Below are 22653 nucleotides of genomic sequence, written 5' to 3'. Positions count from 1 at the left end.
TTCTGGTGGTGGAGGGTCACTAGTGAGCAGTGAAGCCATGGAGGTTGGCGTGAAGGAGATCAAGCGGAAGAAGGAACTTGGAGATGAGCCACAACTTGGCATTAAACGGCCTGTCAAAAAAAGCTCAGACGAATGTGAGGACAGTCAACATGCATGGAGGCCTTCTATAAGATCAGCGTCCGATCCAAAAAATATCAAAGAGTTCGAAAGCCCGGAGTCACCTGTGGGTTTCATATCGGACTCAAACTCCAGTAGCGAATAGCTTCCTTAAAGTGCTCCTCTCTTAATGTGAGAGGTCTAAAGAGCCCTACGAGAAGGGCTGCTTTGTTTAGTTTTTTAGAGACCTTGGACTGTTCTCTGTTCTTTTTACAAGAATGTGGAATTGAACATAGTCCAAATTATGAGGACCTTTGTCGTAGCTGGACTTTGGGACCATCGGTCTGGTCGGGTGACAATCTGAACAGATCTTCAGGTGTTGGGATCTTGTTTAGAGGTTCAGATGTACAAGTTTTGTCCTTCTTAGAAATTATACCTGGTAGAGCGCTATTAGTTAATATTAAGTACAATGGCTCAGAGATTAAGCTTTTTAACATCTATGCTTCTCCTGAAAAAAATGAGAGAGCCGACTTGATTAATGATATTCAGGCTTTTATCCCAGGTTCAACACCTATTTTAATGGCTGGAGATTTTAATTGTTGTATGAGTGGTGATCATCGTGAGAGTGGAAGTGTGCATGTCAGAGTGGATAAAACAGAGAAACAGATTAAGAGTATGACTGAGGATTTTAACTTTACCGATGTCTGGAGGAGAAAATACCCAGACGACCCTGGTTACACATGGGAAAATAATGTCTGCAAATCCAGGATTGATTTTATTTTTTTATCGGAAAGTTTTAATCTAGTTGAGGTTTCTCTTTTATCGAATATTTTCTCTGATCATAAGTTATTACATGCACATGTCACTTTACCTGGCCTAGAGAAAGGCAGAGGCGTTTGGAAGCTCAACACTACTTTATTAGAGGACATGAAAACAAAAAATGATTTTATTGCTGCTTATAACAAATGGAGATTGCGTCAATCCCAATATAAAAATATTTTGGATTGGTGGGAGGATGTTAAAAAGTGGACTAAACTGTTTTTTATCCGTGTGGGCATCCAAAAGGCTAAGGAGAAAAAGTTATGGTTTAAAATGTTAAACACTAAAATCCAAACATATTATAAACTAAAGCAAGCCGGGCTTGAGATGGATGATGTTATTGCTCAGACAAAGAATGAAATAAAAAATGCCATTAGTCAAAAAGGAAAAGAAATGATTTTTAACAGCAAGGTGCAATGTCTGGAGAATGATGAAAAGTGTTCGAGATTCTTTTTTAAGAAGGTGGTGGGAAAGAAAGAAATGATATCTGTAATAGAAGGGAAGATAACTAATGAAGAGATGTTGCGAGAAGCACAAGTATTTTATCAGGAGCTTTTTAATAAAAAAGATATTGATATTTCCTTTACTAATGATGTTTTAGATACCTTGGATTCAAAACTTGACAAAACTGACCAAGAGAGCCTTTGTGATGAAATCTTTTTACCTGAACTTTTAAGCACTTTTAAGAGTTTTTTAAATGGTAAAACACCTGGTTCGGATGGGTTGCCAGTTGAATTTTATCTGTGTTTTTGGTCCATTTTAAAAGATGATCTTTTAGGTATTTTTAACTGTGCTTTTAAATCTGAGATTTTACCTGCGTCCTGGAGAGATGGTGTTGTTACTCTGATTTTTAAAAAAGGAGACATCTCTAAATTAGAAAATTGGAGGCCTATTACCCTGCTAAATACAGACTATAAGGTTTTAGCAAAAATTTTAGCAAATAGGCTCAAGCAGGTAATTTCTAAGGTTATACACAGTGACCAAGTATGCGGAGTACCTGGAAGGAAAATAAGTGATCATCTAAACCTTGTAAAAGATGTTTTATGGTATCAGAAACAATGTGATCAGAAATTGGCAATTTTATCCTTGGATTTTCAAAAGGCTTATGACCGTGTTTCTCATGATTTTTTATGGTTGGTTTTAAAGAAAATGAATTTTCCTGATTTTATTGTTGGAAAAATTGCACTTTTATATAAAAACTGTTTTAGTCGTATTTTAATTAACGGTTTTTTATCCCAAGAGGTATGTTTACAGTCTGGGGTGAAACAGGGGTGCCCCCTATCACCCATTCTTTTCATATGTGCAATAGAACCTCTGTTGAATGTTTTGAGAAAAGATAAGCTCATTAGAGGAGTGCCAATCCCTGGAAGTGGAGGACAGAGCGTAAAGACGATAGCATACATGGATGATGTTAATATTCTATGTCCAGATGAACCATCCCTGAAACGTGCTATCAGACAGACAGAATTTTTTTGTGAGGGCTCTGGCTTCAAATTAAATAAAAATAAATGTGATTGCTTTGCAATAGGGAATTGGGGCAATACGGAGGTGAATGTGCAATATGATAAAATCAAAATCTTGGGTGTCATCTTTGACAATGAAAATAATGGAGAGGAAAGCTGGTCCATCGTCAAAGAGAAAGTGCAAAAGAAAATAAGTTTTTGGAAAATGAGGAAATTAACAATAGAAGGAAAAGTACTGATAATGAAAGCTTTGTTGCTACCTATCATGCTATATTTAAGCTTGGTTTTCCCACCGAGTGAACGCACCTTAAAGTTTTTAAACAAGATTTGCTTTCATTTTTTATGGGGGTCTAAAATGGATAAACTCAGGAGAGATGTAATGATGAAGACAAAGAAATTGGGGGGTAAGGATGTGCCTGATTTAAAAAGGTTTTTATATATTCACTTTTTTTCTATGTGTTTTAATGGCTTGCAAAGAAACTGTTATTGGTCTTATTTTTTAAAATATGCTGCAGGTCACATTTTTAGAAAAAGAAAGTGGATAACCTTACCTTTAACGTCCCCAATCTTATTTATTCCCCCAGCGCACTATGTGGTTTTAGAAAAGATTATTCGTATTTATGGCATTGCTAATTTTAGTCAAGAAATTTGTAGTAATGCACGAAAATTAGTTCCTGAAATCAGGAAGATAGAACAGATTTGCTTAATATCTAATTATTCCACTGAGAAATCTCTAAGAGTTTGGAGGATGGTGAATATGGGATTCTTATCTAATGACTTAAAAGATCTGGCCTGGCAGATAGCACATCAATGTTTGCCTACCAGAGAATTCCAACACAGAAGAGGATTGTGTCGTAGTGCAAAGTGCCCGAGAATGGGGTGTCCTAGTGAGGAAACAGTTTTACACCTTTTTTGGAACTGTTTTTACGCCCAAGAGATATGGCATTTGATAGGACCCTTACTAAAATTCATTTCTGATCTTAATTTTTTAAATCATGAAGTTATTTTATATGGATTTTATAATGTTTTATCTGTGGAAAAGTCTCGGGTTTTGTGGATTAGTATAAATTGTATTAAAATTGCACTATGGAAGACGAGGAATATTCTTCTTTTTAAAAGAGACACTATTACCTCTAAAGATTGTGTTCGCCTAGCTCTTAGTGAGATGTATGTTTTCTATTTATTGGATAAAAAAAGATTAGGTCACAAAGTGGCTAAAAGTCTTTGGAATCTACATCTGTGGAATATGCTTTTAGCAGACTAAGTATAATCTGGACTGCGTAAGGTCTTTTAGTCTAAGAATATTATATCTAAAAGTAAAAAATCTGTTCTTATCAGTTTAATATCTGATACGTCCCCTATCTGGGGACCATATATTAAATGGATTTTTGAGAACGGGGGCCGATTTCGAAGCTTGCTTCCGTCGCCCTATGCATTGACCCGATATGGCAGTATCTTCGGGTACAGTGCACCACCCCCTTACAGGGTTAAAAAGAAAGATTCCTACTTTCATTGCTACCTGCTTGCTGGCTAGCCAGCTAGCCAGCCCTGTGGGCCTTGCTGCTGCTGCAGCCAAAAAACAAAAGGTGGTGCTGCTGCTGCTTCTGCTGCTTCTGCTTCTGCTTGTGTCTGGCCGCTGTTGGAGCGTCCAGGCACAGGACTTCTGCTGCTGCTGACTAAATGGCCTCCTTAATTGGATCATTTGAGTAGCCAGCACACCTGTGCAGGTAGGGCATGACATGATAGGCAGCTGCCTTGATAGCGGGTGGGTGCTGAATGTTCCTAATTGACAAAATAAGATTAATGCTTATGAAGAAATATAAAATCTCATCCCTTCCCCAATATCGCGCCACACCCCTACCCCTTAATTCCCTGGTTGAACTTGATGGACATATGTCTTTTTTCGACCGTACTAACTATGTAACTATGTAACATAACATGGGGGGGGGGGGTCTCCTGGCTGTTCACACAGGTGTGTCATTGCTGTACATTGACCATGCATTGCTTCTGTGGTATTGCAAAGGCAAAGACAAATGCTTCCAGCCATCCATTGCACTAATGGATTGGTCATCAGCTGGCTGTCTATGTCCCGCATCAATATAGACCAAAGTACAGAGGGTTAGGCTATGCTATTGTGCACCTACCTGATGCATCAGAAGGTGCGAGGCCCTTGCTAAATTCTGTGCACAGACTTTGAGATCTATACTTTAGACTGTATCTAAACCTGCTCCAACATGGACTGACATTCTGGCCTACTTTCAGCCGATGCGACTTGTCTGTCGCTGAACAGTCGCTTTTTATGTATTCAGCACCTATGTATAATGTTGTAAAAATGCTCTAGAAGCTAAAGTCGCAGAAATGTCACACATATTTGGCCTGCAACTTTCTGTGCGACAAATTCAGACAGGAAAAATCAGTATAAATCCTTAGAAAATTATCCCCCAGTGTCTCCATCTGCTGGCGGTATTGAATAAGCATTGCTGCACTGATGGGGTATGCATTAGACGAAAAAAAAGAAGAAAAAGAAGAATAATACGCCCAGAAAAGAGGCGAAAAGGAGAAAAACGTAAAAAAACGTGAAAAAAAAGTAAGAGGAAGAGAAGGGAAAAAAAGGTGGAAATGGGTTTAAAAGTGATTTCGGCGGAGAAATATATATATATATATATATATATATATATATATATATATATACGCGCACACACACACATATATATAAACGTATTCTCCGTTGAGATATTGCAGCCGCTGCTGTGTCCAGGCCCAGGAGCCTTAGCACTGTGCTGTGATGTCACTCAATACCACTGACATCACTAGGTGTAAACAACATCTCTCCTTTGCTGTGTATGTGACTATGGAGCTGTTTGGTGATGTCGTCTATTATGGCCTTCATAGAAGCAACAGGAGATTGTTGCATCCATCTAGAACCCTCAGAACTACAGTGCTATGATGTCACTCACTTCCACAGGCCTTGCAGAGTGTAAACAACAACAACCCAGCTTTGTTGTGTATGTAACCATAGGGATTTGTGATGTCACCTAGAACCTTCACAGCAGCGACAGCTTTATGAGGAGCATCAGCACTGCTCTGCCTGAGCAGAACCATCACCGCCATAGGTTGTCAAATAACCCGGGTTTAACCCACACAGGTAAGTCCAATGGGGTGCAGGCATGTCCTCTATGCTTACAGCTTCCCGTGGGTGTTGGTTTGATACCGTTTGGGGACAGCCAAGGAGGCATCTGCAGGCAACAAAGGTAGGTGTGTGCTTGTGTGTGTGTTTCCTATGCAGATCCTAAGCCCAGTGTCACATGCAAGTAGGAGGAGTAAGAAGGGTTCCTGGCAAATCCGGGTTATGGATTGCATTTAAAAAGGCCCCGTGGGAGTGCAATGGGCCCCTGTCTTGCTGCTTAGCAATAATGGTATGGGTTTAGGTTCTGCTGTGTGTACTGGTGGTTGACTGCCCCCCAGCCCAGAGTGTGCATGGAAAATTGTCTGGCAGCCTCCCTGACAGCAAGCAGTGATAGTGCCCATGAAGGGCACCTTGTTGGGCCCGCCCCTTTCACGGTTATCGCTTCTCGGCCTTTTGGCTTCGATCCCGTGCGGTTTACCGGGCGGGTTAGGAGTTGAAGGGGGTGGTGATCGGGGCCCTCTTTGCGGGGGGCCCTGGGTTATTTCGGAGTTGCGATAGTGGGTTTCATCGCCTGCAAAAATGAGTGGAGGAGAGAGGATTCGCGGAATGGAAGACACGGTCAGGATTTTCGTCCCAACGGAACATCGGGGAACGGTTGGCCTGGACCAGATTGTGCTGGAGATTCTACGCAGGCTCCAGTACCTAAAGGTAACAGATGTATTTGCAATGCAAGATTTCCCTAGACAGGGTATTTATGATGTTACATTTGTTAATTCCGAGATTTGTCAGAGGGTCTACAAGGACCTGGAAGGAATGAAGAGAAAGAATGAGCCGGATATTATGAGGAAAGTTAAAGTAGAGCCTTTGTTTCTGAGTACAGAGAAAGTGGTCATCGTACATATGTACAATCCCAAAGTTACAGACTCAATGTTAACAAATTTTCTTTATCGTTATTGTGAAGAAGTGAAGTTTTTTGGAAAACTAAAGAACAGACATGGTTTTTTTAACTGTAAAAGGAAATATGTTGTGAAGTTCAAGAAGGATGAGTCTATGGAGGAGGGAATTAAGAGTATTCCTCAAGTTTTTTCCATTGGAGGAGAGCGTGGTTTTTGTTTTTATGAGGGGCAGCTTCAGTTTTGCCGCAAATGTCAAGCATATGGCCACGTGCAGGACGCATGTCCTGTGAAGGGTGTTGTTTGTAGGAACTGTGGCAAGACTGGGCATGAAACAAGTTTTTGCGTTGAGGAAAAGACTTGTGATATTTGTGGGAGTAATTCCCATTTGGCAAGAGGATGTCACTTATGGTACAAGAGAAGGAGTTATGCTGATGCGGCTGGAAGTAAAGGTGGACAGAGCAATGAACAGGGAATGGGAAGGAGGTCTTTTTCAGAAGCCACAGGTGTGGATGGAGGTGTGGATGGAGGTGAAAAATCTAATGTGGAGGGGGAATGTGAAGTCGGGAGGAGCGCAGGTGGTACGATTGTTAAAAATGTTGTTGCTCAGGTGGATGTGATTAAAGAGGCTTTTGTGGAGACAAGTGTGGTGGTTGAACAGGAGTATAAGAAAGTGGTCTCCACAAGTGAAATAACATGTGCAAAGGGGGTGGAGGTCAAGAAGATTGAAACTGTGTATGGAGATGTTTTTCCTTGTGGAAGCATGAGTGGTGATGTGGAATGTCCAGACCCTGTTGTGGGGGAGGAGGAGGGAATGGAATTCCAAGAAAATGTGCAGTCACCTGAGAAGTCCCTTACACCTGCTCAGAGATTTGTCAGCAGTGATGAGGAGGATGAGGTGGGGGTGGAAAGTAAAAGAAGTAAAAAAGGAAGTTGGACTGGGGATCAAGAGGACCCAGTGGTTGGAAGAGGAGTTGAAATGGACAGGGACTCTGATCCAGGGTCGCCTGATTGTTATGAAAATGTTTTAAGGAAAGTTGAGAGTCAGAGCAGTAATTTTTAACTATGATGGATATTAAAGTTTTGATTTTATTCATTTTAGTTATTATGACTCTTATCTTAACAACCCTTAATGTCAGGAGTATTGGATCAGAAGTAAGAAGAGCTGCTATTTTTGAGGTGTTGGAGAATGTGAGAGCTGATATAATATGTTTACAGGAGTGTGCAATTAAATCTGCACCTTATGCTGATGAGTGGAGGATGGGACAATCTTTTTGGTCAACTAGTACGGATAACAAGAATGAAGGAGTTGGTTTTTTAATCAAAAATAACAATATCAAAGTTTTAAATTGCCAGATTTTAATACCAGGCCGTTGCATGGTTTTAAACTTTGAGTTTTTAGACCAGAGGATTAGAGTTTTTAACGTATATGCCCCAGCAGAGAAGAAAGAGCGGTTGGTTTTTTTAGAGTCCTTGAAGTTTTTTATCCCTGGTCGGGAAAGTACTATAGTGGCTGGTGATTTTAACTGTATCCGTACTGTTAATGACCGTGAGAGTGCTGCTGAAGTCCGAACTGACATTACCTCTAATGCTTTAAATCAATTAGTACAAGACTTACACTATATAGATGCTGGACTGATGATTGACACTGATGATAGATATACATATGTATCGGATAGTGGTCACTGTAAATCCCGAATAGATTATATTTTTGTGTCTGAAGGGATGAAGGTGGCCCGGTGTAATCAGATGATGTCGATTTTCTCAGATCATAAAATTTTATCTGCTGAAATAAGCATCTCAGAGTCCATTGCCTTTGGTAGGGGACTCTAGAAGTTGAATGTGAGTTTACTTGAAGAAGAGGAGGTAATGGCAGGTTTTAAAAATATATTTTTATCCTGTGCTGCTAAACATGACTGTTTTAAAAATATTTTAGACTGGTGGGATTGGGCTAAAGTGAACTTTGCTGGTTATTTTAAGTCTGTTTGCATTAAGAGAGCACAGGAGAAGAGGCGGAGAGATGAGACTTTAGTTTCACAGTTGGAGACTCTCTTTAAGTTTAAGAACGCTGGTCTAGAGGTGGATGCTGAAATTTGTGAAATTAAGGAAGAGATGAAGACAAGGTTGAAGGAAAGAGGAAGGAATATTGTTTACAGGGCTAAGGTGCAACATTTGGAGGAGAATGAACAATGTAGTCGATATTTTTTTAAAAAGTGTTTTAAGCCAAAGGGGGTCTTTAAGTCGGTTTTAACCTCAAGTGGTGAGGTGGTTGGTAGGGAGATGGAGGAGGAGGTTTGTAAATTTTATGAAACACTTTTTAGTAATGAAAGTAAAGCTGCTATTAATGAAATGGAAGACTACTGTAACATTTTAGAGGATCAAATTCCAGATGAGGAGAAAGTTTTTTTGGTGGAAGATGTTAGTGAAAATGAAATTAGAATGGCGCTGAATGGAATGGCAAAAGGTAAAACCCCTGGTAGTGACGGCCTTCCAGCTGAGTTTTATGTTGTATTTTGGCCTCTTTTAAAAGATGTTTTTACTCGGGTTGTGCAATATGTTTTTAAGTTTGGGATTTTAGCTGATTCAATGAAGAAGGGAATTATCACACTAATACATAAGAAAGGTGACGAACGTGATATAAAAAATTGGAGACCAATTTTATTGTTAAACAGTGACTATAAAATTATTGCTAAAATTGTTGCAAACAGGCTTAGGAATATTATTGGCCATATGGTAGATAATTACCAAGTATGTGCTGTACCCGGGAGAAGAATTACTGATAATTTATTGATTTTAAGGGATGTTATTTATTATTGTAATTTTAATAAGGTGCCTCTTTTTGTCGAGTCAGTGGATTTCGAGAAGGCCTATGATAAAGTCGCACACAAATTTATGTTTATGGCCCTAAAACATATGGGGATCCCAATGAAGTTATTACATGTTATTAAAGGGTTATATAATGGTGTTACTGGACAAGTTTTAATGAATGGCCATGTTGGTCCTGCTTTTAAGATTTTATCAGGGGTTCGGCAGGGTTGCCCACTCTCCCCAATCCTTTTCATCTGTGTAATAGAGGCCTTGTTAAAGAATGTTCAGAAAGACAAATGTGTTAAAGGAGTTTTTATACCTGGCAGTGGTGGGAGTGATCTTAAGGTTTTAAGCTACATGGATGATGTTGTGTTTACATGTACTTCAAAAGCAGATTTGAATAGAGTGAATTTGCATATTCAAATTTTTTGCTGTGTGGCCGGAATGTGTGTAAACTGGGGCAAATGTCATTTGGTGAATTTTGGGAAATGCGAAGATGTGTTGGTGGATGGAGTAGAGATAAAGGAGAATGTGGAAGTTTTAGGGGTCATTTTTGAAAAGAATCTTAAAGGGACAGAGACTTACAACAAGCTGGACAGTAAAATTGAAAAGAAATTGAATTTTTGGAAATTGAGGAGTTTATCCCTTAAAGGGAAAGTACTTGTTATTAAGACTGTGATTTTACCTTTACTTTTATATACTGCGATGGTTTTTCCACCTGGTAAGCTTTGGATGAGGAAGACAACAAGAAGACTTTTTGTTTTCTTTTGGGGATCCAAAATGGAAAAAATGAAAAGAGAGAAGGTAATGAGTACTGTAAAGAATGGTGGATATGACTTTCCAAATATTGATTTGTTTTTAAAGTTACACTATTTTCTTTTAATTTTCAAGACGATCCAGTGCAATAGTAAAACAGCTGATATGTGTAAATATTTAGCAGGATGGTTGTTTTCTAAGTGGGGCTGGTGTGAGAGGGATCTGAGGAAACCAATGGCGCTGATTATACCTACCTTTTATGTGGTTCTTCGGTCTTTCAATGATCAGTTTAATTTGAGCTCCTTGGGGAAACCTGAAAAGAAGAAAATAGAATATGAGTTGAGAAAGAGTGAAAAATTTAATGAAGTACCATTCTGTAATATTGCACAGTCAGTTAAGATTTGGAGCCTTTTTAATTCCTTTGGTTTATCAAATAGACAAAAAGATGTGGTATGGATGTCTTACCATGGTTGCCTCCCAACTCGAGTGTTTTTAAGAGGAAGAGGAATAAGAGTGAGTGAACAGTGTCCAAGAGAGGGTTGTGGAGGTAAAGAAGATATTGTACATTTGTGGTGGGACTGTTTTTATGCCAAGGAAGTTTTTAGGCTTTTAACAAGATTTTTTATTGCACTTATGGGTTTTAATGATTTTACTTTTGAGAAAATTTTTATCGGTCAGGACTTTAACATGAAGAATGATGCACGTGTTACTTGGATAATTTTTTCTGTTTTTAAAGAAGTTTTATGGGACTCCAGGAATTTGCTTGTTTTTAAAAATGTTTCCATTTCTCCAAGTGAATGTAGGAGGTTGTTGCTCGGAAGACTTTTTATTGCATATTTATTAGATAAGAAGAGAATGGGAGAAGACAATGCTGAAAAGATCTGGAAATATACCCAATGGTGGAAACTGTAAGTCTGACCAGTTTATGTTTTGTTTTTTAAATGTTTTTGTTTTCCTTCAGCTTTCACCTTTTGGTTTTAAGTTCTTGACCCTCGGTTCCCTTTTTTTTGTCTTTCCGCATGATGTTTTTTCAGACATTGTTTTAAGTGACGAGTCCTGGTAGGAGACCTGATGATCGTTCAAACAATAGTCTGTAACTGAGGAAAAAAAAAAAAAAAAAAAAAAAAAAAAAAATCTGTTCTTATCAGTTTAATATCTGATACGTCCCCTATCTGGGGACCATATATTAAATGGATTTTTGAGAACGGGGGCCGATTTCGAAGCTTGCTTCCGTCGCCCTATGCATTGACCCGATATGGCAGTATCTTCGGGTACAGTGCACCACCCCCTTACAGGGTTAAAAAGAAAGATTCCTACTTTCATTGCTACCTGCTTGCTGGCTAGCCAGCTAGCCAGCCCTGTGGGCCTTGCTGCTGCTGCAGCCAAAAAACAAAAGGTGGTGCTGCTGCTGCTTCTGCTGCTTCTGCTTCTGCTTGTGTCTGGCCGCTGTTGGAGCGTCCAGGCACAGGACTTCTGCTGCTGCTGACTAAATGGCCTCCTTAATTGGATCATTTGAGTAGCCAGCACACCTGTGCAGGTAGGGCATGACATGATAGGCAGCTGCCTTGATAGCGGGTGGGTGCTGAATGTTCCTAATTGACAAAATAAGATTAATGCTTATGAAGAAATATAAAATCTCATCCCTTCCCCAATATCGCGCCACACCCCTACCCCTTAATTCCCTGGTTGAACTTGATGGACATATGTCTTTTTTCGACCGTACTAACTATGTAACTATGTAACATAACATGGGGGGGGGGGGGTCTCCTGGCTGTTCACACAGGTGTGTCATTGCTGTACATTGACCATGCATTGCTTCTGTGGTATTGCAAAGGCAAAGACAAATGCTTCCAGCCATCCATTGCACTAATGGATTGGTCATCAGCTGGCTGTCTATGTCCCGCATCAATATAGACCAAAGTACAGAGGGTTAGGCTATGCTATTGTGCACCTACCTGATGCATCAGAAGGTGCGAGGCCCTTGCTAAATTCTGTGCACAGACTTTGAGATCTATACTTTAGACTGTATCTAAACCTGCTCCAACATGGACTGACATTCTGGCCTACTTTCAGCCGATGCGACTTGTCTGTCGCTGAACAGTCGCTTTTTATGTATTCAGCACCTATGTATAATGTTGTAAAAATGCTCTAGAAGCTAAAGTCGCAGAAATGTCACACATATTTGGCCTGCAACTTTCTGTGCGACAAATTCAGACAGGAAAAATCAGTATAAATCCTTAGAAAATTATCCCCCAGTGTCTCCATCTGCTGGCGGTATTGAATAAGCATTGCTGCACTGATGGGGTATGCATTAGACGAAAAAAAAGAAGAAAAAGAAGAATAATACGCCCAGAAAAGAGGCGAAAAGGAGAAAAACGTTAAAAAACGTGAAAAAAAAGTAAGAGGAAGAGAAGGGAAAAAAAGGTGGAAATGGGTTTAAAAGTGATTTCGGCGGAGAAATATATATATATATATATATATATATATATATATATATATATACGCGCACACACACACATATATATAAACGTATTCTCCGTTGAGATATTGCAGCCGCTGCTGTGTCCAGGCCCAGGAGCCTTAGCACTGTGCTGTGATGTCACTCAATACCACTGACATCACTAGGTGTAAACAACATCTCTCCTTTGCTGTGTATGTGACTATGGAGCTGTTTGGTGATGTCGTCTATTATGGCCTTCATAGAAGCAACAGGAGATTGTTGCATCCATCTAGAACCCTCAGAACTACAGTGCTATGATGTCACTCACTTCCACAGGCCTTGCAGAGTGTAAACAACAACAACCCAGCTTTGTTGTGTATGTAACCATAGGGATTTGTGATGTCACCTAGAACCTTCACAGCAGCGACAGCTTTATGAGGAGCATCAGCACTGCTCTGCCTGAGCAGAACCATCACCGCCATAGGTTGTCAAATAACCCGGGTTTAACCCACACAGGTAAGTCCAATGGGGTGCAGGCATGTCCTCTATGCTTACAGCTTCCCGTGGGTGTTGGTTTGATACCGTTTGGGGACAGCCAAGGAGGCATCTGCAGGCAACAAAGGTAGGTGTGTGCTTGTGTGTGTGTTTCCTATGCAGATCCTAAGCCCAGTGTCACATGCAAGTAGGAGGAGTAAGAAGGGTTCCTGGCAAATCCGGGTTATGGATTGCATTTAAAAAGGCCCCGTGGGAGTGCAATGGGCCCCTGTCTTGCTGCTTAGCAATAATGGTATGGGTTTAGGTTCTGCTGTGTGTACTGGTGGTTGACTGCCCCCCAGCCCAGAGTGTGCATGGAAAATTGTCTGGCAGCCTCCCTGACAGCAAGCAGTGATAGTGCCCATGAAGGGCACCTTGTTGGGCCCGCCCCTTTCACGGTTATCGCTTCTCGGCCTTTTGGCTAAGATCAAGTGTAGTATCTGTTCTTATCAGTTTAATATCTGATACGTCCCCTATCTGGGGACCATATATTAAATGGATTTTTGAGAACGGGGGCCGATTTCGAAGCTTGCTTCCGTCGCCCTATGCATTGACCCGATATGGCAGTATCTTCGGGTACAGTGCACCACCCCCTTACAGGGTTAAAAAGAAAGATTCCTACTTTCATTGCTACCTGCTTGCTGGCTAGCCAGCTAGCCAGCCCTGTGGGCCTTGCTGCTGCTGCAGCCAAAAAACAAAAGGTGGTGCTGCTGCTGCTTCTGCTGCTTCTGCTTCTGCTTGTGTCTGGCCGCTGTTGGAGCGTCCAGGCACAGGACTTCTGCTGCTGCTGACTAAATGGCCTCCTTAATTGGATCATTTGAGTAGCCAGCACACCTGTGCAGGTAGGGCATGACATGATAGGCAGCTGCCTTGATAGCGGGTGGGTGCTGAATGTTCCTAATTGACAAAATAAGATTAATGCTTATGAAGAAATATAAAATCTCATCCCTTCCCCAATATCGCGCCACACCCCTACCCCTTAATTCCCTGGTTGAACTTGATGGACATATGTCTTTTTTCGACCGTACTAACTATGTAACTATGTAACATAACATGGGGGGGGGGGGGGGTCTCCTGGCTGTTCACACAGGTGTGTCATTGCTGTACATTGACCATGCATTGCTTCTGTGGTATTGCAAAGGCAAAGACAAATGCTTCCAGCCATCCATTGCACTAATGGATTGGTCATCAGCTGGCTGTCTATGTCCCGCATCAATATAGACCAAAGTACAGAGGGTTAGGCTATGCTATTGTGCACCTACCTGATGCATCAGAAGGTGCGAGGCCCTTGCTAAATTCTGTGCACAGACTTTGAGATCTATACTTTAGACTGTATCTAAACCTGCTCCAACATGGACTGACATTCTGGCCTACTTTCAGCCGATGCGACTTGTCTGTCGCTGAACAGTCGCTTTTTATGTATTCAGCACCTATGTATAATGTTGTAAAAATGCTCTAGAAGCTAAAGTCGCAGAAATGTCACACATATTTGGCCTGCAACTTTCTGTGCGACAAATTCAGACAGGAAAAATCAGTATAAATCCTTAGAAAATTATCCCCCAGTGTCTCCATCTGCTGGCGGTATTGAATAAGCATTGCTGCACTGATGGGGTATGCATTAGACGAAAAAAAAGAAGAAAAAGAAGAATAATACGCCCAGAAAAGAGGCGAAAGGGAGAAAAACGTAAAAAAACGTGAAAAAAAAGTAAGAGGAAGAGAAGGGAAAAAAAGGTGGAAATGGGTTTAAAAGTGATTTCGGCGGAGAAATATATATATATATATATATATATATATATATATATATATATATATATATATACGCGCACACACACACATATATATAAACGTATTCTCCGTTGAGATATTGCAGCCGCTGCTGTGTCCAGGCCCAGGAGCCTTAGCAATGTGCTGTGATGTCACTCAATACCACTGACATCACTAGGTTTAAACAACATCTCTCCTTTGCTGTGTATGTGACTATGGAGCTGTTTGGTGATGTCGTCTATTATGGCCTTCATAGAAGCAACAGGAGATTGTTGCATCCATCTAGAACCCTCAGAACTACAGTGCTATGATGTCACTCACTTCCACAGGCCTTGCAGAGTGTAAACAACAACAACCCAGCTTTGTTGTGTATGTAACCATAGGGATTTGTGATGTCACCTAGAACCTTCACAGCAGCGACAGCTTTATGAGGAGCATCAGCACTGCTCTGCCTGAGCAGAACCATCACCGCCATAGGTTGTCAAATAACCCGGGTTTAACCCACACAGGTAAGTCCAATGGGGTGCAGGCATGTCCTCTATGCTTACAGCTTCCCGTGGGTGTTGGTTTGATACCGTTTGGGGACAGCCAAGGAGGCATCTGCAGGCAACAAAGGTAGGTGTGTGCTTGTGTGTGTGTTTCCTATGCAGATCCTAAGCCCAGTGTCACATGCAAGTAGGAGGAGTAAGAAGGGTTCCTGGCAAATCCGGGTTATGGATTGCATTTAAAAAGGCCCCGTGGGAGTGCAATGGGCCCCTGTCTTGCTGCTTAGCAATAATGGTATGGGTTTAGGTTCTGCTGTGTGTACTGGTGGTTGACTGCCCCCCAGCCCAGAGTGTGCATGGAAAATTGTCTGGCAGCCTCCCTGACAGCAAGCAGTGATAGTGCCCATGAAGGGCACCTTGTTGGGCCCGCCCCTTTCACGGTTATCGCTTCTCGGCCTTTTGGCTAAGATCAAGTGTAGTATCTGTTCTTATCAGTTTAATATCTGATACGTCCCCTATCTGGGGACCATATATTAAATGGATTTTTGAGAACGGGGGCCGATTTCGAAGCTTGCTTCCGTCGCCCTATGCATTGACCCGATATGGCAGTATCTTCGGGTACAGTGCACCACCCCCTTACAGGGTTAAAAAGAAAGATTCCTACTTTCATTGCTACCTGCTTGCTGGCTAGCCAGCTAGCCAGCCCTGTGGGCCTTGCTGCTGCTGCAGCCAAAAAACAAAAGGTGGTGCTGCTGCTGCTTCTGCTGCTTCTGCTTCTGCTTGTGTCTGGCCGCTGTTGGAGCGTCCAGGCACAGGACTTCTGCTGCTGCTGACTAAATGGCCTCCTTAATTGGATCATTTGAGTAGCCAGCACACCTGTGCAGGTAGGGCATGACATGATAGGCAGCTGCCTTGATAGCGGGTGGGTGCTGAATGTTCCTAATTGACAAAATAAGATTAATGCTTATGAAGAAATATAAAATCTCATCCCTTCCCCAATATCGCGCCACACCCCTACCCCTTAATTCCCTGGTTGAACTTGATGGACATATGTCTTTTTTCGACCGTACTAACTATGTAACTATGTAACATAACATGGGGGGGGGGGGGTCTCCTGGCTGTTCACACAGGTGTGTCATTGCTGTACATTGACCATGCATTGCTTCTGTGGTATTGCAAAGGCAAAGACAAATGCTTCCAGCCATCCATTGCACTAATGGATTGGTCATCAGCTGGCTGTCTATGTCCCGCATCAATATAGACCAAAGTACAGAGGGTTAGGCTATGCTATTGTGCACCTACCTGATGCATCAGAAGGTGCGAGGCCCTTGCTAAATTCTGTGCACAGACTTTGAGATCTATACTTTAGACTGTATCTAAACCTGCTCCAACATGGACTGACATTCTGGCCTACTTTCAGCCGATGCGACTTGTCTGTCGCTGAACAGTCGCTTTTTATGTATTCAGCACCTATGTATAATGTTGTAAAAATGCTCTAGAAGCTAAAGTCGCAGAAATGTCACACATATTTGGCCTGCAACTTTCTGTGCGACAAATTCAGACAGGAAAAATCAGTATAAATCCTTAGAAAATTATCCCCCAGTGTCTCCATCTGCTGGCGGTATTGAATAAGCATTGCTGCACTGATGGGGTATGCATTAGACGAAAAAAAAGAAGAAAAAGAAGAATAATACGCCCAGAAAAGAGGCGAAAAGGAGAAAAACGTAAAAAAAACGTGAAAAAAAAGTAAGAGGAAGAGAAGTGAAAAAAAGGTGGAAATGGGTTTAAAAGTGATTTCGGCGGAGAAATATATATATATATATATATATACGCGCACACACACACATATATATAAACGTATTCTCCGTTGAGATATTGCAGCCGCTGCTGTGTCCAGGCCCAGGAGCCTTAGCACTGTGCTGTGATGTCACTCAATACCACTGACATCACTAGGTGTAAACAACATCTCTCCTTTGCTGTGTATGTGACTATGGAGCTGTTTGGTGATGTCGTCTATTATGGCCTTCATAGAAGCAACAGGAGATTGTTGCATCCATCTAGAACCCTCAGAACTACAGTGCTATGATGTCACTCACTTCCACAGGCCTTGCAGAGTGTAAACAACAACAACCCAGCTTTGTTGTGTATGTAACCATAGGGATTTGTGATGTCACCTAGAACCTTCACAGCAGCGACAGCTTTATGAGGAGCATCAGCACTGCTCTGCCTGAGCAGAACCATCACCGCCATAGGTTGTCAAATAACCCGGGTTTAACCCACACAGGTAAGTCCAATGGGGTGCAGGCATGTCCTCTATGCTTACAGCTTCCCGTGGGTGTTGGTTTGATACCGTTTGGGGACAGCCAAGGAGGCATCTGCAGGCAACAAAGGTAGGTGTGTGCTTGTGTGTGTGTTTCCTATGCAGATCCTAAGCCCAGTGTCACATGCAAGTAGGAGGAGTAAGAAGGGTTCCTGGCAAATCCGGGTTATGGATTGCATTTAAAAAGGCCCCGTGGGAGTGCAATGGGCCCCTGTCTTGCTGCTTAGCAATAATGGTATGGGTTTAGGTTCTGCTGTGTGTACTGGTGGTTGACTGCCCCCCAGCCCAGAGTGTGCATGGAAAATTGTCTGGCAGCCTCCCTGACAGCAAGCAGTGATAGTGCCCATGAAGGGCACCTTGTTGGGCCCGCCCCTTTCACGGTTATCGCTTCTCGGCCTTTTGGCTAAGATCAAGTGTAGTATCTGTTCTTATCAGTTTAATATCTGATACGTCCCCTATCTGGGGACCATATATTAAATGGATTTTTGAGAACGGGGGCCGATTTCGAAGCTTGCTTCCGTCGCCCTATGCATTGACCCGATATGGCAGTATCTTCGGGTACAGTGCACCACCCCCTTACAGGGTTAAAAAGAAAGATTCCTACTTTCATTGCTACCTGCTTGCTGGCTAGCCAGCTAGCCAGCCCTGTGGGCCTTGCTGCTGCTGCAGCCAAAAAACAAAAGGTGGTGCTGCTGCTGCTTCTGCTGCTTCTGCTTCTGCTTGTGTCTGGCCGCTGTTGGAGCGTCCAGGCACAGGACTTCTGCTGCTGCTGACTAAATGGCCTCCTTAATTGGATCATTTGAGTAGCCAGCACACCTGTGCAGGTAGGGCATGACATGATAGGCAGCTGCCTTGATAGCGGGTGGGTGCTGAATGTTCCTAATTGACAAAATAAGATTAATGCTTATGAAGAAATATAAAATCTCATCCCTTCCCCAATATCGCGCCACACCCCTACCCCTTAATTCCCTGGTTGAACTTGATGGACATATGTCTTTTTTCGACCGTACTAACTATGTAACTATGTAACATAACATGGGGGGGGGGGGGGGTCTCCTGGCTGTTCACACAGGTGTGTCATTGCTGTACATTGACCATGCATTGCTTCTGTGGTATTGCAAAGGCAAAGACAAATGCTTCCAGCCATCCATTGCACTAATGGATTGGTCATCAGCTGGCTGTCTATGTCCCGCATCAATATAGACCAAAGTACAGAGGGTTAGGCTATGCTATTGTGCACCTACCTGATGCATCAGAAGGTGCGAGGCCCTTGCTAAATTCTGTGCACAGACTTTGAGATCTATACTTTAGACTGTATCTAAACCTGCTCCAACATGGACTGACATTCTGGCCTACTTTCAGCCGATGCGACTTGTCTGTCGCTGAACAGTCGCTTTTTATGTATTCAGCACCTATGTATAATGTTGTAAAAATGCTCTAGAAGCTAAAGTCGCAGAAATGTCACACATATTTGGCCTGCAACTTTCTGTGCGACAAATTCAGACAGGAAAAATCAGTATAAATCCTTAGAAAATTATCCCCCAGTGTCTCCATCTGCTGGCGGTATTGAATAAGCATTGCTGCACTGATGGGGTATGCATTAGACGAAAAAAAAGAAGAAAAAGAAGAATAATACGCCCAGAAAAGAGGCGAAAAGGAGAAAAACGTAAAAAAACGTGAAAAAAAAGTAAGAGGAAGAGAAGTGAAAAAAAGGTGGAAATGGGTTTAAAAGTGATTTCGGCGGAGAAATATATATATATATATATATATATATATATATATATACGCGCACACACACACATATATATAAACGTATTCTCCGTTGAGATATTGCAGCCGCTGCTGTGTCCAGGCCCAGGAGCCTTAGCACTGTGCTGTGATGTCACTCAATACCACTGACATCACTAGGTGTAAACAACATCTCTCCTTTGCTGTGTATGTGACTATGGAGCTGTTTGGTGATGTCGTCTATTATGGCCTTCATAGAAGCAACAGGAGATTGTTGCATCCATCTAGAACCCTCAGAACTACAGTGCTATGATGTCACTCACTTCCACAGGCCTTGCAGAGTGTAAACAACAACAACCCAGCTTTGTTGTGTATGTAACCATAGGGATTTGTGATGTCACCTAGAACCTTCACAGCAGCGACAGCTTTATGAGGAGCATCAGCACTGCTCTGCCTGAGCAGAACCATCACCGCCATAGGTTGTCAAATAACCCGGGTTTAACCCACACAGGTAAGTCCAATGGGGTGCAGGCATGTCCTCTATGCTTACAGCTTCCCGTGGGTGTTGGTTTGATACCGTTTGGGGACAGCCAAGGAGGCATCTGCAGGCAACAAAGGTAGGTGTGTGCTTGTGTGTGTGTTTCCTATGCAGATCCTAAGCCCAGTGTCACATGCAAGTAGGAGGAGTAAGAAGGGTTCCTGGCAAATCCGGGTTATGGATTGCATTTAAAAAGGCCCCGTGGGAGTGCAATGGGCCCCTGTCTTGCTGCTTAGCAATAATGGTATGGGTTTAGGTTCTGCTGTTTGTACTGGTGGTTGACTGCCCCCCAGCCCAGAGTGTGCATGGAAAATTGTCTGGCAGCCTCCCTGACAGCAAGCAGTGATAGTGCCCATGAAGGGCACCTTGTTGGGCCCGCCCTTTCACGGTTATCGCTTCTCGGCCTTTTGGCTAAGATCAAGTGTAGTATCTGTTCTTATCAGTTTAATATCTGATACGTCCCCTATCTGGGGACCATATATTAAATGGATTTTTGAGAACGGGGGCCGATTTCGAAGCTTGCTTCCGTCGCCCTATGCATTGACCCGATATGGCAGTATCTTCGGGTACAGTGCACCACCCCCTTACAGGGTTAAAAAGAAAGATTCCTACTTTCATTGCTACCTGCTTGCTGGCTAGCCAGCTAGCCAGCCCTGTGGGCCTTGCTGCTGCTGCAGCCAAAAAACAAAAGGTGGTGCTGCTGCTGCTTCTGCTGCTTCTGCTTCTGCTTGTGTCTGGCCGCTGTTGGAGCGTCCAGGCACAGGACTTCTGCTGCTGCTGACTAAATGGCCTCCTTAATTGGATCATTTGAGTAGCCAGCACACCTGTGCAGGTAGGGCATGACATGATAGGCAGCTGCCTTGATAGCGGGTGGGTGCTGAATGTTCCTAATTGACAAAATAAGATTAATGCTTATGAAGAAATATAAAATCTCATCCCTTCCCCAATATCGCGCCACACCCCTACCCCTTAATTCCCTGGTTGAACTTGATGGACATATGTCTTTTTTCGACCGTACTAACTATGTAACTATGTAACATAACATGGGGGGGGGGGGGGGTCTCCTGGCTGTTCACACAGGTGTGTCATTGCTGTACATTGACCATGCATTGCTTCTGTGGTATTGCAAAGGCAAAGACAAATGCTTCCAGCCATCCATTGCACTAATGGATTGGTCATCAGCTGGCTGTCTATGTCCCGCATCAATATAGACCAAAGTACAGAGGGTTAGGCTATGCTATTGTGCACCTACCTGATGCATCAGAAGGTGCGAGGCCCTTGCTAAATTCTGTGCACAGACTTTGAGATCTATACTTTAGACTGTATCTAAACCTGCTCCAACATGGACTGACATTCTGGCCTACTTTCAGCCGATGCGACTTGTCTGTCGCTGAACAGTCGCTTTTTATGTATTCAGCACCTATGTATAATGTTGTAAAAATGCTCTAGAAGCTAAAGTCGCAGAAATGTCACACATATTTGGCCTGCAACTTTCTGTGCGACAAATTCAGACAGGAAAAATCAGTATAAATCCTTAGAAAATTATCCCCCAGTGTCTCCATCTGCTGGCGGTATTGAATAAGCATTGCTGCACTGATGGGGTATGCATTAGACGAAAAAAAAGAAGAAAAAGAAGAATAATACGCCCAGAAAAGAGGCGAAAAGGAGAAAAACGTAAAAAAACGTGAAAAAAAAGTAAGAGGAAGAGAAGGGGAAAAAAAGGTGGAAATGGGTTTAAAAGTGATTTCGGCGGAGAAATATATATATATATATATATATATATATATACGCGCACACACACACATATATATAAACGTATTCTCCGTTGAGATATTGCAGCCGCTGCTGTGTCCAGGCCCAGGAGCCTTAGCACTGTGCTGTGATGTCACTCAATACCACTGACATCACTAGGTGTAAACAACATCTCTCCTTTGCTGTGTATGTGACTATGGAGCTGTTTGGTGATGTCGTCTATTATGGCCTTCATAGAAGCAACAGGAGATTGTTGCATCCATCTAGAACCCTCAGAACTACAGTGCTATGATGTCACTCACTTCCACAGGCCTTGCAGAGTGTAAACAACAACAACCCAGCTTTGTTGTGTATGTAACCATAGGGATTTGTGATGTCACCTAGAACCTTCACAGCAGCGACAGCTTTATGAGGAGCATCAGCACTGCTCTGCCTGAGCAGAACCATCACCGCCATAGGTTGTCAAATAACCCGGGTTTAACCCACACAGGTAAGTCCAATGGGGTGCAGGCATGTCCTCTATGCTTACAGCTTCCCGTGGGTGTTGGTTTGATACCGTTTGGGGACAGCCAAGGAGGCATCTGCAGGCAACAAAGGTAGGTGTGTGCTTGTGTGTGTGTTTCCTATGCAGATCCTAAGCCCAGTGTCACATGCAAGTAGGAGGAGTAAGAAGGGTTCCTGGCAAATCCGGGTTATGGATTGCATTTAAAAAGGCCCCGTGGGAGTGCAATGGGCCCCTGTCTTGCTGCTTAGCAATAATGGTATGGGTTTAGGTTCTGCTGTGTGTACTGGTGGTTGACTGCCCCCCAGCCCAGAGTGTGCATGGAAAATTGTCTGGCAGCCTCCCTGACAGCAAGCAGTGATAGTGCCCATGAAGGGCACCTTGTTGGGCCCGCCCCTTTCACGGTTATCGCTTCTCGGCCTTTTGGCTAAGATCAAGTGTAGTATCTGTTCTTATCAGTTTAATATCTGATACGTCCCCTATCTGGGGACCATATATTAAATGGATTTTTGAGAACGGGGGCCGATTTCGAAGCTTGCTTCCGTCGCCCTATGCATTGACCCGATATGGCAGTATCTTCGGGTACAGTGCACCACCCCCTTACAGGGTTAAAAAGAAAGATTCCTAC

The 22653-nt window shown here is 42.6% G+C and overlaps 5 non-coding genes and 2 pseudogenes across 5 annotated transcripts; all 7 read left to right on the top strand.

Moving 5' to 3' along the window:
- Positions 1 to 3679: 3679 nt before the first annotated feature.
- LOC130328224 (U2 spliceosomal RNA) lies at positions 3680 to 3855 on the top strand (annotated as a pseudogene).
- Positions 3856 to 11048: 7193 nt separating this feature from the next.
- Positions 11049 to 11249, top strand: LOC130328238 (U2 spliceosomal RNA; annotated as a pseudogene).
- Positions 11250 to 13337: 2088 nt separating this feature from the next.
- LOC130328162 (U2 spliceosomal RNA) lies at positions 13338 to 13528 on the top strand. Its single transcript, XR_008872225.1, has one exon. It is a non-coding gene; the product is annotated as a U2 spliceosomal RNA (small nuclear RNA).
- Positions 13529 to 15628: 2100 nt separating this feature from the next.
- Positions 15629 to 15819, top strand: LOC130328161 (U2 spliceosomal RNA). Its single transcript, XR_008872224.1, has one exon. It is a non-coding gene; the product is annotated as a U2 spliceosomal RNA (small nuclear RNA).
- Positions 15820 to 17888: 2069 nt separating this feature from the next.
- Positions 17889 to 18079, top strand: LOC130328160 (U2 spliceosomal RNA). Its single transcript, XR_008872223.1, has one exon. It is a non-coding gene; the product is annotated as a U2 spliceosomal RNA (small nuclear RNA).
- A 2083-nt stretch (positions 18080 to 20162) lies between these two features.
- On the top strand, positions 20163 to 20353 carry LOC130328159 (U2 spliceosomal RNA). Its single transcript, XR_008872222.1, has one exon. It is a non-coding gene; the product is annotated as a U2 spliceosomal RNA (small nuclear RNA).
- A 2079-nt stretch (positions 20354 to 22432) lies between these two features.
- LOC130328158 (U2 spliceosomal RNA) lies at positions 22433 to 22623 on the top strand. The gene has a single exon (XR_008872221.1). It is a non-coding gene; the product is annotated as a U2 spliceosomal RNA (small nuclear RNA).
- The last annotated feature ends 30 nt before the right edge of the window (positions 22624 to 22653 follow it).

Source organism: Hyla sarda, unplaced genomic scaffold (assembly GCF_029499605.1).
Source record: "Hyla sarda isolate aHylSar1 unplaced genomic scaffold, aHylSar1.hap1 scaffold_305, whole genome shotgun sequence".
Classification (NCBI taxonomy): Eukaryota; Metazoa; Chordata; class Amphibia; order Anura; family Hylidae; genus Hyla; species Hyla sarda.
The sequence above is the reverse complement of the archived record's forward strand: the minus strand, read 5'-3'. Positions and strand labels throughout refer to the sequence as shown.